Genomic DNA, 17,092 nt, shown 5'->3' with positions numbered 1-17,092 from the left:
AACATGTATAGCAATAAATGTATTATATTCTTTCTTATTTAATCTTTCTTTTCACTAATAAATAAAGAAAGATTAAATAATATAATAAATATATTTTATACAATTATGTAATTTAATATAATATGTTATTAATATGAATTCTTTTTTTTATATTAAGTTAACTTTCATATATATTAGTTAAATAATCTAATTATAGATAATTTATATAATTATATTATTATAATTAATATAATTATTTATATTAATTAAATTTTTTTATATAATTTAATTAATAATTTTATTTATTATATCCAATTATAATAATATTAAATATTACAATACATATTATTATATATATTATATTATAATTGCCTATTTTAAGCTAAAAACATAAGTAGCTATAATCCTAGGTAAATAATTGCATTAAAATAATCAATTGATAATGGTAAGATGAACTTATAATACTTTAATTTCAATTACATGTAATATATTAATATAAATTATTTATTATATATATATATATATATATATATAAAAATGAGCAGGATAAATTAATCCTAATTAAACAAAATAATACATAAAAGAATTTCAAAAAAAAACTTTCGATTTATATATTAAATAAATGAAGTGCCTGATTAAAGGGTTACCTTGATAGGGTAAATAAAGTAAATAAAATTACCTTCATTAAAATTACATAAGATAGAATAAAACTACCTCCTTTAGTATCAAAAACTAACGTGCATCATACACCTTAATGTAAAAAGGTAAGCTAAACAAGCTAATGGGTTCACACCCCATTTATAGAGGTATCAATCCTCTCCTTTTTAATGACCAACAACTCTACAAAACTTCTCTTCCTATCAACATTAATGATAGGAACGATCCTGTCCATTTCATCAAATTCCTGATTTGGGGTTTGAATAGGACTTGAGATCAACTTACTTTCATTTATTCCGCTCCTAACAAGAAATAAAAATATAATAATAAATGAATCATCAATTAAATATTTTATTGTCCAAGCAATAGCATCGACAATATTATTATTTTCAATTTTGCTGATTCAAATAAAATATCCCATGGGATGGGAAACAGAATTTATCCCATCAATAATAATTAGATCTAGACTATTATTAAAGATTGGAGCTGCACCTTTCCATTTCTGATTTCCAGAAGTTATAGGAGCATCAAGATGAAATAATTGTTTAACATTAATAACATGACAAAAAATCGCCCCCATTATGGTCTTATCTTATTGTATTCAATTAAGAACTTTTATTTGAACAATTATTATCTTAAGAATTATTATTGGGGCAATAGGAGGTTTAAATCAAACATCCTTACGACAACTTTTAGCATATTCATCAATCAGACATCTAGGTTGAATAATTAGATCATTAACAGTCAGAGAAAACATCTGAGAACTATACTTCATTATTTACTCACTATTAAGATTAATTATAGTTTTATTATTTAAGCAAATAATTTAATTTTTCATATCTCAAATTTATTCAGCCAGAAATATAAAAACCGAAATTAAATTCATAATATTCTTATCTTTATTATCTTTAGGTGGACTACCACCATTCCTTGGATTCTTACCAAAATGAATTGTAATACAATCATTAATAGAAAACAATATAACAACTATTATAACTGTATTAATCTTTAATTATATATAATAGAGAAGTTGTTGTGGTCATACATAGGGGCGTTTCTTTTTTTTTTGTTAATGTTTGTGGTTTTTTTCTTTTTTTTCTTTAAAAATTTGATTCTTTTATTTTTTCCTGAATTAATAGATTTAAAATTTTCTTATTTTTTAATTTTAAAAGTTTTATACTTGCTTGTTTATTCACTTTTTCTTTGTTTTATATGTAAGTTTTGTTAGACTAAATGTTCTTTTTGCAGTAATTTGGTTTAATTATCAAGTGATTTTGGATTTAGCAATTGATTTAGTATCGGCATAATTCGTGCCAGCAGCCGCGGTTATACGATTGATACAAGTGAATATTATTGGTTAAAACAGTTGTTTATATTATTAGGGTTGAAATATAAATTTGTAAGGTGAAATGTTAAAATTTATTTGTGGCCCTTTTTATGAATCTGTGAAATTTAAATAATAAACTAGGATTAGATACCCTATTATTTTAAATGTTAATTATATTTACCAGGGTACTATTAGTTAAGGTCTTTAAACCCAAAGAATTTGGCGGTATCTCATTCCATTCAGAGGAACCTACCCCATGAATGATAATACACGATTTACTCTACTTAATTTATTTGTTTGTATATCTCCGTTATCAGAGAATCTTTTTAGAGTTATAATTCTCAAGATTTATAATTATAAAATATTTCAGGTCAAGGTGCAGCTTATAGTTAAGAGGAGGTGGGTTACAATAGATTTTTGTTTATAACGGATTTGATAGTGAAATACTGTTAATGAAGGTGGATTTGATAGTAATTTAATTTATTTAATTTAACTGATATTGGCTCTGAGATGTGTACACATCGCCCGTCGCTCTCATTATTGATTATTCTATTTTATTTTAAAGTAGCTTCAATTTAGATGAGATAAGTCGTAACATAGTAGATGTACTGGAAAGTGTATCTAGGAAGAGTTTCAAGATATAACTTATTAGTTAAGTGTTTCATTTACACTGAAAATTTTTCTGTGCAAATCAGGATATCTTGATTATTTATTTTATTATATTTATTTTTTGTTTATTTAATTATTTAATATAAATAATTTTATTGAATTTTTGTCTTAGTATATTTATAGAATTGATTTTTTAAATTATAGTTTATTGGTAATGTAAGTGTTTTATGAAATATTATTTTAAATTTTTTTAAGTAGATTTTATTTATTGTACCTTTTGTATCAGGGTTTATCAAAATTTTAGTATTTATTTTACTTGTCTCGATTTGGGTTGATTTATAAATAATTTATAGTTAATGTATCATAATTATTATTAAAATATTTATAGAAATGAGATGTTAATCGTTTCCCAATATATCTAGTTTCTTAACAAAAAATTTAATTTTTTAAAGTTATTTGTTTTTATTTAATTTTTTAAGTAAAAATATTAACTTATTTATTCTTTAAGGGATAAGCTTTGAAGTTAATAACCTATAATTTATTTTATAGAAATATAATAGTAAGCATTAAACCAGCTATCTTTAAGATTACGTTTTAGTTCATTATTTTTTATTTTGATTTTATAAATATTTTAGGTTTTTTATTAAGATTATTAATTTAATTTTAAAATTTTTGTAATAATGATAGAATTAGTATATTTATTTGTATGAAATTTTTACCTTGTGAACTAGGCAAAATTGATTTCAGCCTGTTTATCAAAAACATGTCCTCTTGTTTATATTTTGAGGTCTGGACTGCTCACTGAGCGTATTTTTAAAGAGCCGCGGTATTTTGACCGTGCAAAGGTAGCATAATCATTAGTCTCTTAATTAGTGGCTGGAATGAATGGCTTGACGAGAAATCAACTGTTTCTTAATAAATTTTTGAATTTAACCTTTGAGTCAAAAGGCTTAAATTCTTCTTTAGGACGAGAAGACCCTATAGAGCTTGACATTTTACTTTTATATAGTTTTTTGTTTGTCTTTCTATATTTAATGATGATGTTTTGTTGGGGTGACATGAAGAATAGATAAACTCTTCATTATTATATCATTTATTTATGTTTGTTATTTTGATCCATAATTTATGATCATAAGATTAAGTTACCTTAGGGATAACAGCGTAATTGTTTTTGAGAGCTCATATCGACAAAGCAGATTGCGACCTCGATGTTGGATTAAGAAAAATTTTGGGTGCAGGAGCCCAATGATTAGGTCTGTTCGACCTTTAAATTCTTACATGATCTGAGTTCAGACCGGCGTGAGCCAGGTCGGTTTCTATCCTAAGATTGTTAATCCATATTAGTACGAAAGGACCATATGGTTAAAATATTTTTTGTTATATTGATTAATATTAATTTATTTACTATTTTGACAGATTAATGTGTTGAATTTAGAATTCATTTATGTAGATTTTTTCTACAAATAGTATTGATACTTTATGATTTATTTATATTTATTTTGAATTTTCTTTTATTGGTTATTTGTGTTTTAATTAGTGTTGCCTTTTTAACTTTATTAGAGCGTAAGGTTTTAGGTTATATTCAGATTCGAAAGGGTCCAAATAAGGTAGGTTTTGTTGGAATTCCTCAGCCATTTAGAGATGCTATTAAGTTAATTTGTAAGGAGCAGCCAATTCCTATTATATCTAATTACCTACTTTATTATTTTTCCCCTGTTTTTAATTTAATGATTTCTTTAGCCGTTTGAGTAATTTTTCCTTATTTAACTTATATGTGTTCTTTTTCTTATGGATTTTTATTTTTTTTATGTTGTACTAGATTAGGTGTTTATACTGTTATAATTGCTGGTTGATCTTCTAATTCAAATTATTCATTATTAGGTTCTCTTCGTTCTGTTGCTCAAACAATTTCTTATGAAGTTAGTTTAGCTTTAATTTTATTGTCTTTAATTATTTTAATTGGTAGTTTTAATATGTTTGATTTTATAAACTATCAGCTTTATTGTTGATTTATTATTATTTCTTTTCCTTTCCTTTTGATTTTGCTGAAGGGGAATCTGAGTTAGTTTCAGGATTTAATATTGAGTATGGTGCGGGTGGTTTTACTTTAATTTTTTTAGCTGAATATACTAGAACTGTCTTCATAAGAATGTTATTGGCTTTAATTTTTTTGGGCGGTGATTTTTATTCTTTTATATTTTTTATTAAGCTTGCTATTATATCTTTTGGTTTTATTTGGGTTCGTGGAACATTACCACGGTTCCGTTATGATAAATTAATGTACTTAGCTTGAAAAAGTTTTTTACCTTTATCTTTGAATTTTTTTATTTTCTTTGTTGGTTTAAAGATTTTATTTATCTCATTTGTTTAGTGAAATTTTTTGAGAAAAGTTAATAGAAGAGTTAAACTTCTAATTTTATGTTTTCAAAACATATGCTTTTCCTAAGCTAATTAACTTTATTCCTTAATTAATTTATCTCATGCGTTTGCGACATGGACATTAATTAAGAAATATGTGAAGTAAATAATTGTTAAGATTTGACCTGTTATAATATAAGGTTCTTCAACAGGTCGTTTACCAATTCACGTTAGTAAGCATACAACAACTACTATAATTCAGAATAAAATTTGATTAATAGGGTAAAATTGAATGCCTCGGAATGGTGTTTTATTATAAAATGGTAAAATTATTAAGATTCTAATTGATAAAATAATGCAATAACACCTCCTAACTTATCAAGGATAGATCGTAGAATTGCATATGCAAATAGGAAATATCATTCTGGTTGAATGTGAACTGGTGTTACTAATGGGTTGGCAGGTACAAAGTTATCTGGATCTCCTAATAGGTAAGGATTAATTAAACATAGTATAATTAATAATGATATTATTACAAATGTAATAGAATCCTTAAAGGTAAAGTATGGATGGAATGGAATTTTTTCAATATCTCCATTTAGTCCAAGAGGATTATTAGATCCTGTTTGGTGAAGAAAAAATAAATGAATTGCTGCTATAGCAGCAATAATAAATGGTAATACAAAATGGAATGTGAAGAATCGATTTAATGTTGCATTATCAACAGCGAATCCTCCTCATACTCATTGGACTAAATCTGTTCCTAAGTATGGGATTGCTGATAATAAATTAGTAATTACTGTTGCACCTCAAAAAGATATTTGGCCTCAGGGTAAGACATATCCTATAAATGCAGTTGCTATAAGTAAAAATAAAATCACTGTACCAATTATTCAGGTATGTATATATATATAAGATCCATAGTAAATTCCCTGTCCTACATGTAAGTAAATACAAATAAAAAATATTGATGCTCCATTTGCGTGTAAGGTTCGGATAATTCAACCATTATTTACGTCTCGGCAGATGTGTACTACACTACTGAATGCTATTTCAATATTTGATGTATAATGTATAGCTAAAAATAGTCCAGTTACGATTTGAATTACCAAACATAACCCTAATAGGGATCCAAAATTTCATCAAAATGAAATATTTGTTGGGGCAGGTAAGTCAATTAAAGAGTTATTAATAATTTTAATTAAAGGACGTCTTAATCGTAAGGGTTTATTCATTAGTAATTATCTTATTTTACGAATAGGTCCCTGATTAATATTGGTGATTTTAACAACTGCTAGTAGTGCCAAAAATAAATAAATTATTATTATAATTGTAATAATGAATGTTGGTCTATTATATAATTTTTCTAAAGATATTGTTATTTCTTGATAATTGATTGAATTATCAATATTTATAGTTTCGGTGTTTTTGAAAAAGTCTATAAATATAGATATATCTAGAATAATTAATATTAATATGATAAATACTCACATTATTAATGTAATAATTATAGTGATTGATTTAGGCTGAAATATTTCGTTTGATGCAATTCTTGTAATGTAAATAAATAATACTAGTATACCACCAAGAAATGTTAAAAATAAAATATATGATAATCAATATCTTTCTATTATTGTTCCTGTTATTAATCCAACTAGAAAGGTTTGAAGGATAATAAAAAGCATTATTGATATTGGGTGTCTTAATTTAATAAAATTAATATTTATTACATTTGATAATGATATAATTATTATTTTGATCATTTCAGGGGTTAGTTTATTTAAAATACCGGTTTTGGAGACCGATGATGGAAGCTTTTCCACCTCTGAAGTTTTAAAAGTGGGGGCTGGACTTATTTCCGGTTTACAAGACCGGCGTTTTTTTTAAACTATTAAAACTAATGTTTATATTCTCTATTTTTACTTCTTTATTGATTTATTTTGCTGGTGTTTATGTTTTTTCTTCTAAACGTAAACATTTATTAATGGTTCTTTTGAGATTAGAATATATTGTTATTTCTTTATTTATGTTAGTTATTGTTTTTCTTATTGAGTTTGATTATGATTATTTTTTTCCTGTTATTTTTTTAGTTTTTTCTGTTTGTGAGGGTGCTTTAGGTCTTTCTATTTTAGTTTCAATAATTCGTTCTCATGGTAATGATTTTTTTAATTCTTTTGGTTTATCTTTATGTTAAAGTATTTATTTATAACTATTTTTTTGATCCCTGTTTGTTTATTAAATAATTGTTGATGGTTGGTTCATTCTTTAATGTTTCTGTCGGGTTTTGTTTTTATAATTTGTGTTTATTCATATGCTGATTTGAATATAATTAGATATTATTTTGGTATTGATTATTTTTCTTTTAGTTTAATTTTACTTAGTTTTTGGATTTGTTCTTTAATAATCACTGCTAGAGGTTCAGTTTATTTAAGTTCATATCATTCTAATTTTTTTGTTTTTATGGTTTTGATTTTAATAATTATGCTTTATTGTTCATTTGCTAGATTAAGTCTTCTTTCTTTTTATATTTTTTTTGAGGCTAGATTAGTTCCTACTTTACTTTTAATTTTGGGTTGGGGTTATCAACCTGAGCGTTTGCAGGCTGGTGTTTATTTAATTTTTTATACTTTGGTTGCTAGATTACCTTTATTATTAGTTTTATTTAAGGTTTATGATTTTTCTAATACTTTATATTTTCCTTTATTGGTTGATTTTGGTTCTTATTATTTTATGTTTTATGTATTTATAATTTTGGCTTTTTTAGTTAAGATACCTATGTTTTTGGTTCATTTATGACTTCCTAAGGCTCATGTAGAGGCCCCTATTTCAGGTAGAATAATTCTTGCTGGTGTTTTATTAAAGTTAGGTGGTTATGGTATTTTTCGTGTTATAAAGGTTATTTCTTATTTGGGTTTAAAGTTTAATTATTTTTGATTGTCTTTAGGTTTATCTGGGGGTGTTATTGTAAGATTTATTTGTTTTCGTCAGGTTGATTTAAAGTCTTTAATTGCATATTCTTCTGTTGCTCATATAAGAATGGTTATTGGTGGATTGATGACTATGAATTGATGAGGTTGTGTAGGTTCTCTTTCTCTAATGGTTGGTCATGGTTTATGTTCTTCTGGTTTATTTTGTTTATCTAATATTATTTATGAACGTTTAGGTAGACGAAGATTATTAATTAACAAGGGTATAATTAATTTGATGCCAAGAATGGCTTTATGATGATTTCTTTTAAGATCATCAAATATAGCTGCTCCTCCTTCTTTAAATTTGGTAGGTGAAATTAGATTATTAAATAGAATTATATCTTGATCTTCTTTTAGATTCTTTGCTTTGATTTTTTTATCTTTTTTTAGAGCTGTTTATACTTTGTATATATATTCTTATTCTCAGCATGGGAATTATTATTCTGGTGTTTATACTTGTTCTCTTGGTTATTTTCGTGAATATCATCTTTTACTTTTACATTGATTGCCTTTAAATATTCTCTGTTTAAAGGGTGAATATTTCTTTGTTTAGTTTGCTTAAGTATTTTAATTAAAAATATTGTTTTGTGGAATCAATGATATGAAGTTTTTCATCTTAGGCCGTGAATTTATTTTCTATTTGTTCTTTGAGTTTTTTTTCTTTGTTTATTTCGAGAACTATACTTTTATTTTAGGTATTTATTATTTAATAATTGATTATAGAGTTTTTGTTGAGTGAGAGCTTTTCAATTTAAATGGTTCTATAGTTGTTATAACTTTAATTTTGGATTGAATATCTCTTATTTTTATATCTTTTGTTATATATATTTCTTCTTTGGTTATTTATTATAGAGAGGATTATATATCTGGTGAAAAGAATATAAATCGTTTTATTATTATTGTTTTAATATTTATTCTTTCTATAGGTTTTTTAATTATTAGTCCTAATATAATTAGAATTTTATTAGGTTGAGATGGTTTAGGTTTAGTTTCTTATTGTTTAGTTATTTATTATCAAAATGTAAAATCTTATAGTGCTGGTATATTAACTGCACTTTCTAATCGTATTGGTAATGTTGCTATTTTAATTTCTATTGCATGAATGTTAAATTTTGGTGGTTGAAATTATATTTATTATTATGATTTTATTTCTAATTCTTTTGAAATAAAGCTCATTACTATATTAATTGTTTTAGCAGCTATAACTAAGAGAGCTCAGATTCCTTTCTCTTCATGACTTCCTGCTGCTATAGCAGCTCCTACTCCTGTTTCTGCTTTAGTTCATTCTTCTACTCTTGTTACTGCTGGTGTTTATTTATTAATTCGTTTTAGACCAATATTGGATACTTATAATTGTGGTTGATTTTTACTTTTAATTGGTTGTATAACTATATTTATGGCTGGATTGGGCGCTAATTTTGAGTTTGATTTAAAGAAGATTATTGCTCTTTCTACTTTAAGACAACTTGGTTTAATAATAAGAATTTTGGCTATAGGTTATCCAAAGCTTGCATTTTTTCATTTATTGGCTCATGCTTTATTTAAGGCATTATTATTTATATGTGCAGGTTCAATAATTCATAATTTGAAGGATTCTCAGGATATTCGTTTTATAGCATCAATTGTTAATTTCATACCTTTAACTTCAGTTTGTTTTAATGTTTCTAGTTTATCTTTGTGTGGAATACATTTTTTAGCGGGATTTTATTCAAAGGATTTAATTCTTGAGATGGTTTGTTTAAGATGAATTAATTGTTTAACGTTTTTTCTTTTTTTTCTACTGGTTTAACTGCTTCTTATTCTTTTCGTTTGTTTTATTATTCAATATCTGGTGATAATAATTTTTATTCTAGATTTTCTTTTGATGATAAGGGTTATTATATTTCATTTGGAATAATTGGTCTATTGTTTGTTGCTGCTTTTGGTGGTAGTCTTTTATCTTGATTAATTTTTCCTATTCCTCATGTGATTGCTTTACCTTATTATTTAAAGTTTTTAACTATTACAGTTGTTATTTTAGGTGCTTATTTAGGTTATCTTATTTCTAATTTTGATTTTTCTCATAATTTATTTTCTTTAAGTATACTTTCTTTTGTTAGATTTGCTGGTTCTATATGATTTATACCTTTTCTTTCAACTAAGTTTATTAGATATATTCCTTTAAAAATAGGTTATTATTCATCTAAGTCATTTGATTATGGTTGAGGTGAATTACTTGGTGGTCAAGGTTTATATAGATTATTTATTTATTTAATTGGTTATATTCAAGGTTGATATGATTCTAATTTCAAGATTTATCTTTTAACTTTTATTTTTTGAATATTTATTTTGGTAATATTGTTTTTCGTTTACTTAAATAGCTTATAATTAGAGCGTGACACTGAAGATGTTAAGGAAGTATTTTTACTTTTAAGTATTTATAAATATAGATATATTATTTTTACAGTGAAAATGTAATGTTTTATTTAAACTATATAAATTTTAGAAATGTTAACGGAGTTTAACCGCTAATATAAAAAGTTAGCAGCTTTCATATTGGCTTTACATTTCCTTAATTGGAACTATTATAGTTCAATTATATTATTAACAGTAATACGCCTCTTTTTGGCTTCAATTAATAAGAATAAGGGTAGTACATACCAATCTTCCAGGTCGAAACTGACTGCAATATTTCGCTTCTTATTCTATTTAAGGTTGATTGATAATATCAATACTTTTTGAATGCAACCCAAATGTTATATTTAACTACAACCCTTTATTCTGCTCATTGTAATGCTCCTTGGTTTCATTCATGGTATAGTCCTCCTAATAGAACTAGAATAAAAAATATTGTTGATACTGTTCAGATTATAATGTCTGAAGTTTTAAAAATAATTACAATTGGTAGAATTAGTGCAATTTCTACATCAAAAATTAAAAAGATTACTGCGATTAGGAAGAATCGTATTGAGAATGGTATTCGTGCTGATCTTTTTGGATCAAACCCACATTAGAATGGTGATCTTTTTTCTCGATCATTAATTAATTTTTTTGATAGTGTTGTTGCCAGGATTATAACAATTATTGGAATAATAAATCTAATGAAAACTCTTGTTGATAGAATTAGAATTGTTTTTCTTGATTTATATCAAGCTTTCTGATTGGAAGTCAAATGTACTATTTATACTAGAAAAACAATTATCTACCTCATCAATAAATAGAGATATATAAGAATAATCATACTACGTCTACGAAGTGTCAGTATCATGCTGCTGCTTCAAATCCAAAGTGATGTCTTGGTGAAAATTGATTTATTGAGTGTCGAAGTAGACATGTTGATAAAAAGATTGTTCCAATAATTACGTGTAAACCATGGAATCCTGTTGCAACAAAGAATGTTGATCCATAAACTGCATCTGCAATGGTAAAAGGTGCTTCTCAATATTCATATGCTTGAAGTATTGTAAAGTATAGTCCTAATAACACTGTGAAGAATAATCCTTGTAGTGCTTGAGTATGATTAGATTCCATTAAACTATGATGTGCTCATGTTACTGTTACTCATGATGCTAAAAGAATAGCTGTATTAAGTAATGGAATTTGTATAGGGTTAAAGGGTTGAATTCCTATTGGAGGTCATAGTATTCCTAGTTCAATTGTTGGTGCTAATCTTCTTCTAAAGAATGCTCAAAAAAAAGAAACGAAAAATAATACCTCTGATGCCATAAATCAAATTATTCCTCATCGTAATCCAATTGATACAAGTCCTGTATGTAATCCTTGATATGTTCCTTCTCGTACTACATCTCGTCATCATTGAATTATAGTTAGTAGGGTAATTCCAAATCCAATTATGAATAAGTTAATATTAAATAGGTGGAATCATTTTGCTAGTCCTGATACTAGGACTATTGCTCCAATTGCTCCTGTTAATGGTCAAGGTCTATAGTCTACTAAGTGGAATGGGTGGTTTGAGTGAGTTGTTAACATAGGTTTAATATACTTCTCTAGAATATAGAGTTCTTAGAATTGAGAAAACATAGGCTTGAATTATTGCTACTGCTGATTCTAGAATTAATAGAAGTATTTGTCCAATAATTAGTAATGAGATTAAGTTTATTGCTATAGATGGTTCTGTGTTTCCTAATAAGGTTAATAATAAGTGTCCTGCAATTATATTTGCTGCCAACCGTACTGGTAATGTACCTGGTCGAATAACATTACTAATTGTTTCAATTAGTACTATAAATGATATTAATGCAGGCGGTGTACCTTGTGGTACAAGGTGTGTAAATATATGATTAGTACGGTTAATTCATCCAAATAATATAAATCTTAGCCATATAGGTAGGGCAATTGCAAATGTTAATGCTAAATGTCTTGTTCTAGTAAAAATATAAGGGAATAATCCTATGAAATTGTTAAATAATATTATAATAAAAATTGAGATGAAAATGAATGTTGTTCCATTAAATGATTTTGGTCCAAGAAGTGTTTTAAATTCATTATGTAAGGTTAAATTTAGTTTATTTCAGGTAATGTTAATTCGTGATGGTGTAAGTCAAAATAGTGATGGGATTAATAATAGTCCTAGAAATGTTCTAGTTCAATTTAATGATAAATTAACGATGTTAGTTGATGGGTCAAATGTTGAGAATAGATTTGTTATCATTTTCAATTTAAGTTTTTTATTTCAAGTGTTCCTTTTTCTGCTCTTTTAATAAGGTTAGGTTTAAATGAGAAGAAGTTTATTTGATTAAACAAGATTAATGTAGCTGAAAATATAATGAATAGTGAGAATCTTATAAGAGGGGATATTTGAGGGATTTGGATATAATTTCCCCATCAGAAGTAGTCGTTAATTTACTATTATTTGGTTTAAGAGACCATTACTTACTTTCAGTCATCTGATGAATTTCAAGGTGTACTAATTTTTTTAGTTACTTTAGATTGTCACTCTAATGTTATTTATTTTAACTAACTCCTTAAATTATCTTAGATAATCACTTAATAAATAAATTTACTGAAGTTCTTTCAATTACAATTGGTATAAATCTGTGGTTTGCTCCACAGATTTCTGAGCTTTGTCCAAAGAATAATCCAGGTCGATTTATTGTGAATGTTCCTTGATTTAACCGACCTGGCGTTGCATCAATTTTAACCCCTAATGCAGGAACTGCTCATGAGTGTAGAACATCTGATGCTCTTGTTAATACTCGTACTTCTGTATTTATTGGTAGGATTGTTCGGTTATCTACATCTAGTAGTCGGAATCCATCATTTTCTAGGTCTTGTTCTGGTGTTATATAAGTGTCAAATTCTACGTCTATGAAGTCTGAATATTCATATCTTCAATATCATTGTCGTCCAATGGTTTTAATTGTAATTATTGCATCTACTGAATCATCAAGTAAATATAATAGTCGTAATGATGGAAGGGCAATAAAAATTAATGTAATTGCTGGTAAAGCTGTTCAGATTGTTTCAATTAAATGTCCATGAAGTATATTACGGTTAGTATAGGCAATAAATAATATATAACTTAGGGCATAACCTACAATTACTGTAATTAATAATAATACGACCATAGTATGATCATGAAAGAATGATAATTGCTCCATTAATGGTGAAGCTCCATCTTGAAGAGATAAATTTGATCATGTTGCCATTAATAAATATTTTCTAATAAAAGGTCAAACCTTTATTTGTAGAGCTTAAATCTACTGCACTAATCTGCCATATTAGAATCTAGAGATTAATGGTAATTCTGAGTAACTATGTTCTGCAGGAGGGTTATTTTGTAGTCATTCTGTTGATCTTCTTATGTTAGCTCTAAATATAATTGCTCGGTTTGTAATCATTCTTTCTCATATAATTACAATGAATATAATGATTCCTACAATAGAAATTGTAGACCCAATTCTTGATACTACGTTTCATGATGTATATGCGTCTGGGTAGTCAGAGTATCGTCGAGGTATTCCTGCTAATGCTAGGAAGTGTTGAGGAAAGAATGTTAAATTTACTCCAATGAATATAATTGTAAATTGGATTTTTAATAATGTATTATTTATAGTTAATCCTGTAAATAGTGGATATCATTGAATGACACCTCCTATAATTGCAAATACTGCTCCTATAGATAATACATAATGAAAGTGGGCTACTACATAATATGTATCATGTAATACAATATCAAGTGATGAATTTGCTAATACTAATCCTGTTAATGCACCAATTGTAAATAGGAAAATAAATCCTAGAGCTCATAATAATGGTGGATTGAACTTGAATTTAGTTCCATATAATGTAGCTAATCATCTAAATACCTTAATTCCTGTAGGTACAGCAATAATTATTGTTGCTGATGTAAAATATGCTCGTGTGTCAACATCCATTCCTACTGTAAATATATGATGTGCTCATACAATAAATCCTATTAGTCCAATTGATAGTATAGCATAAATTATACCTAATGTTCCAAATGATTCAATTTTTCCTCTTTCTTGACATACAATATGTGAAATAATTCCGAACCCCGGTAGAATTAAAATATAAACTTCTGGGTGTCCAAAGAATCAAAATAGATGTTGATATAGAATTGGGTCACCCCCTCCTGCAGGGTCAAAGAATGATGTATTTAAATTTCGATCTGTTAATAATATAGTAATAGCTCCTGCTAAAACTGGAAGTGAAAGAAGGGGAAGTAATGCTGTAATAGCTACAGATCATACAAATAAAGGTGTTTGATCTAAAGTTATACTTTCTGATCGTATATGAATTGCTGTTGTAATGAAATTCACTGCACCAAGAATAGATGATACACCTGCTAAGTGCAGTGAAAAAATAGCTAGATCTACAGATGCACCCCCGTGTGCAATAGCTCCTGCTAGAGGAGGGTAAACTGTTCATCCTGTACCAGCACCATTATCTACTATAGAAGATGTAAGAAGAAGGGTTAGTGAAGGTGGTAGTAATCAAAAACTTATATTATTTATTCGTGGAAATGCTATATCTGGTGCACCAATTATTAGTGGAACAAGTCAATTACCAAATCCACCAATTATAATAGGTATTACTATAAAGAAAATTATTACGAATGCGTGAGCTGTAATAATAACATTATAAATCTGGTCATCCCCAATTAGAGATCCGGGTTGGCCATGTTCAGCACGAATAAGTATTCTTATTGATGTTCCTACTATTCCTGCTCATGCTCCAAATATGAAGTATAAAGTACCAATGTCCTTATGGTTTGTTTAGAATAATCATTTTTGCGGTAAGATGACTGAATTTTAGGTGGTAGACTGTAAATCTACTTATGAGATGTTTTCTCTCTTATCATATTTAGGTCTTATATTCAATTATGATTCTAGACTGCAATTCTAGAGGTGTAAAATTTTACTAAGGCCTAAAAGATTATTCTTTTAATTATAACTTTGAAGGTTATTAGTTTGATTAACTTAAGTCCTTAGTATAATGAAATTAAGGTTGATGTTGAAATCAATCCTATTGTTGAAATTATTACTGTTATAGGAAGAATGATTCTTGATTTTTGGGACTTTATCTTTATAGATCACGAATTTTCTGTGTATGATATAATTAGAGCTGAGAATCTAATACGTATATAGTAGTAGAGTGTAATTGTAGTTAATACAACTATAATAGTTATAATAGTTGTTATATTATTTTCTATTAATGATTGTATTACAATTCATTTTGGTAAGAATCCAAGGAATGGTGGTAGTCCACCTAAAGATAATAAAGATAAGAATATTATGAATTTAATTTCGGTTTTTATATTTCTGGCTGAATAAATTTGATTTATGAAAAATAAATTTATTTGCTTAAATAATAAAACTATAATTAATCTTAATAGTGAGTAAATAATGAAGTATAGTTCTCAGATGTTTTCTCTGACTGTTAATGATCTAATTATTCAACCTAGATGTCTGATTGATGAATATGCTAAAAGTTGTCGTAAGGATGTTTGATTTAAACCTCCTATTGCCCCAATAATAATTCTTAAGATAATAATTGTTCAAATAAAAGTTCTTAATTGAATACAATAAGATAAGACCATTATTGGGGCGATTTTTTGTCATGTTATTAATGTTAAACAATTATTTCATCTTGATGCTCCTATAACTTCTGGAAATCAGAAATGGAAAGGTGCAGCTCCAATCTTTAATAATAGTCTAGATCTAATTATTATTGATGGGATAAATTCTGTTTCCCATCCCATGGGATATTTTATTTGAATCAGCAAAATTGAAAATAATAATATTGTCGATGCTATTGCTTGGACAATAAAATATTTAATTGATGATTCATTTATTATTATATTTTTATTTCTTGTTAGGAGCGGAATAAATGAAAGTAAGTTGATCTCAAGTCCTATTCAAACCCCAAATCAGGAATTTGATGAAATGGACAGGATCGTTCCTATCATTAATGTTGATAGGAAGAGAAGTTTTGTAGAGTTGTTGGTCATTAAAAAGGAGAGGATTGATACCTCTATAAATGGGGTATGAACCCATTAGCTTGTTTAGCTTACCTTTTTACATTAAGGTGTATGATGCACGTTAGTTTTTGATACTAAAGGAGGTAGTTTAATTCTATCTTATGTAATTTTTATGAAGGTAATTTTATTTACTTTATTTACCCTATCAAGGTAACCCTTTAATCAGGCACTTCATTTATTTAATATATAAATGGAAAGTTATTTTTTGAAATTCTTTTATGTATTATTTTGTTTAATTAGGATTAATTTATCCTGCTCATTTTATTTTTTTTATATATATATATAATAAATAATTTATATTAATATATTACATTTAATTGAAATTAAAGTATTATAAGTTCATCTTACCATTATCAATTGATTATTTTAATGCAATTATTTACCTAGGATTATAGCTACTTATGTTTTTAGCTTAAAATAGGTTATTATAATATAATATATATAATAATATGTAATTTAATATTTAATATTATTATAATTGGATATAATAAATAAAATTATTAATTTAAATATAAAATATTATAATTAATATAAATAATTATATTAATTATAATAATATAATTATATAAATTATCTATAATTAGATTATTTAACTAATATATATGAAAGTTAACTTAATATAAAAAAAAGAATTCATATTAATAACATATTATATTAAATTACATAATTGTATAAAATATATTTATTATA

General features: G+C 26.3%; 1 pseudogene; it reads left to right on the top strand.

The window, feature by feature from the left end:
• The first annotated feature begins 601 nt into the window (after positions 1-601).
• LOC126354180 (NADH-ubiquinone oxidoreductase chain 5-like) lies at positions 602-9,646 on the top strand (annotated as a pseudogene).
• Positions 9,647-17,092: the final 7,446 nt, after the last annotated feature.

The sequence above is a fragment of the Schistocerca gregaria genome, chromosome 3, assembly GCF_023897955.1.
Source record: "Schistocerca gregaria isolate iqSchGreg1 chromosome 3, iqSchGreg1.2, whole genome shotgun sequence".
NCBI lineage: Eukaryota > Metazoa > Arthropoda > Insecta > Orthoptera > Acrididae > Schistocerca > Schistocerca gregaria.
This window is presented reverse-complemented; position numbering and strand designations above follow the sequence as displayed.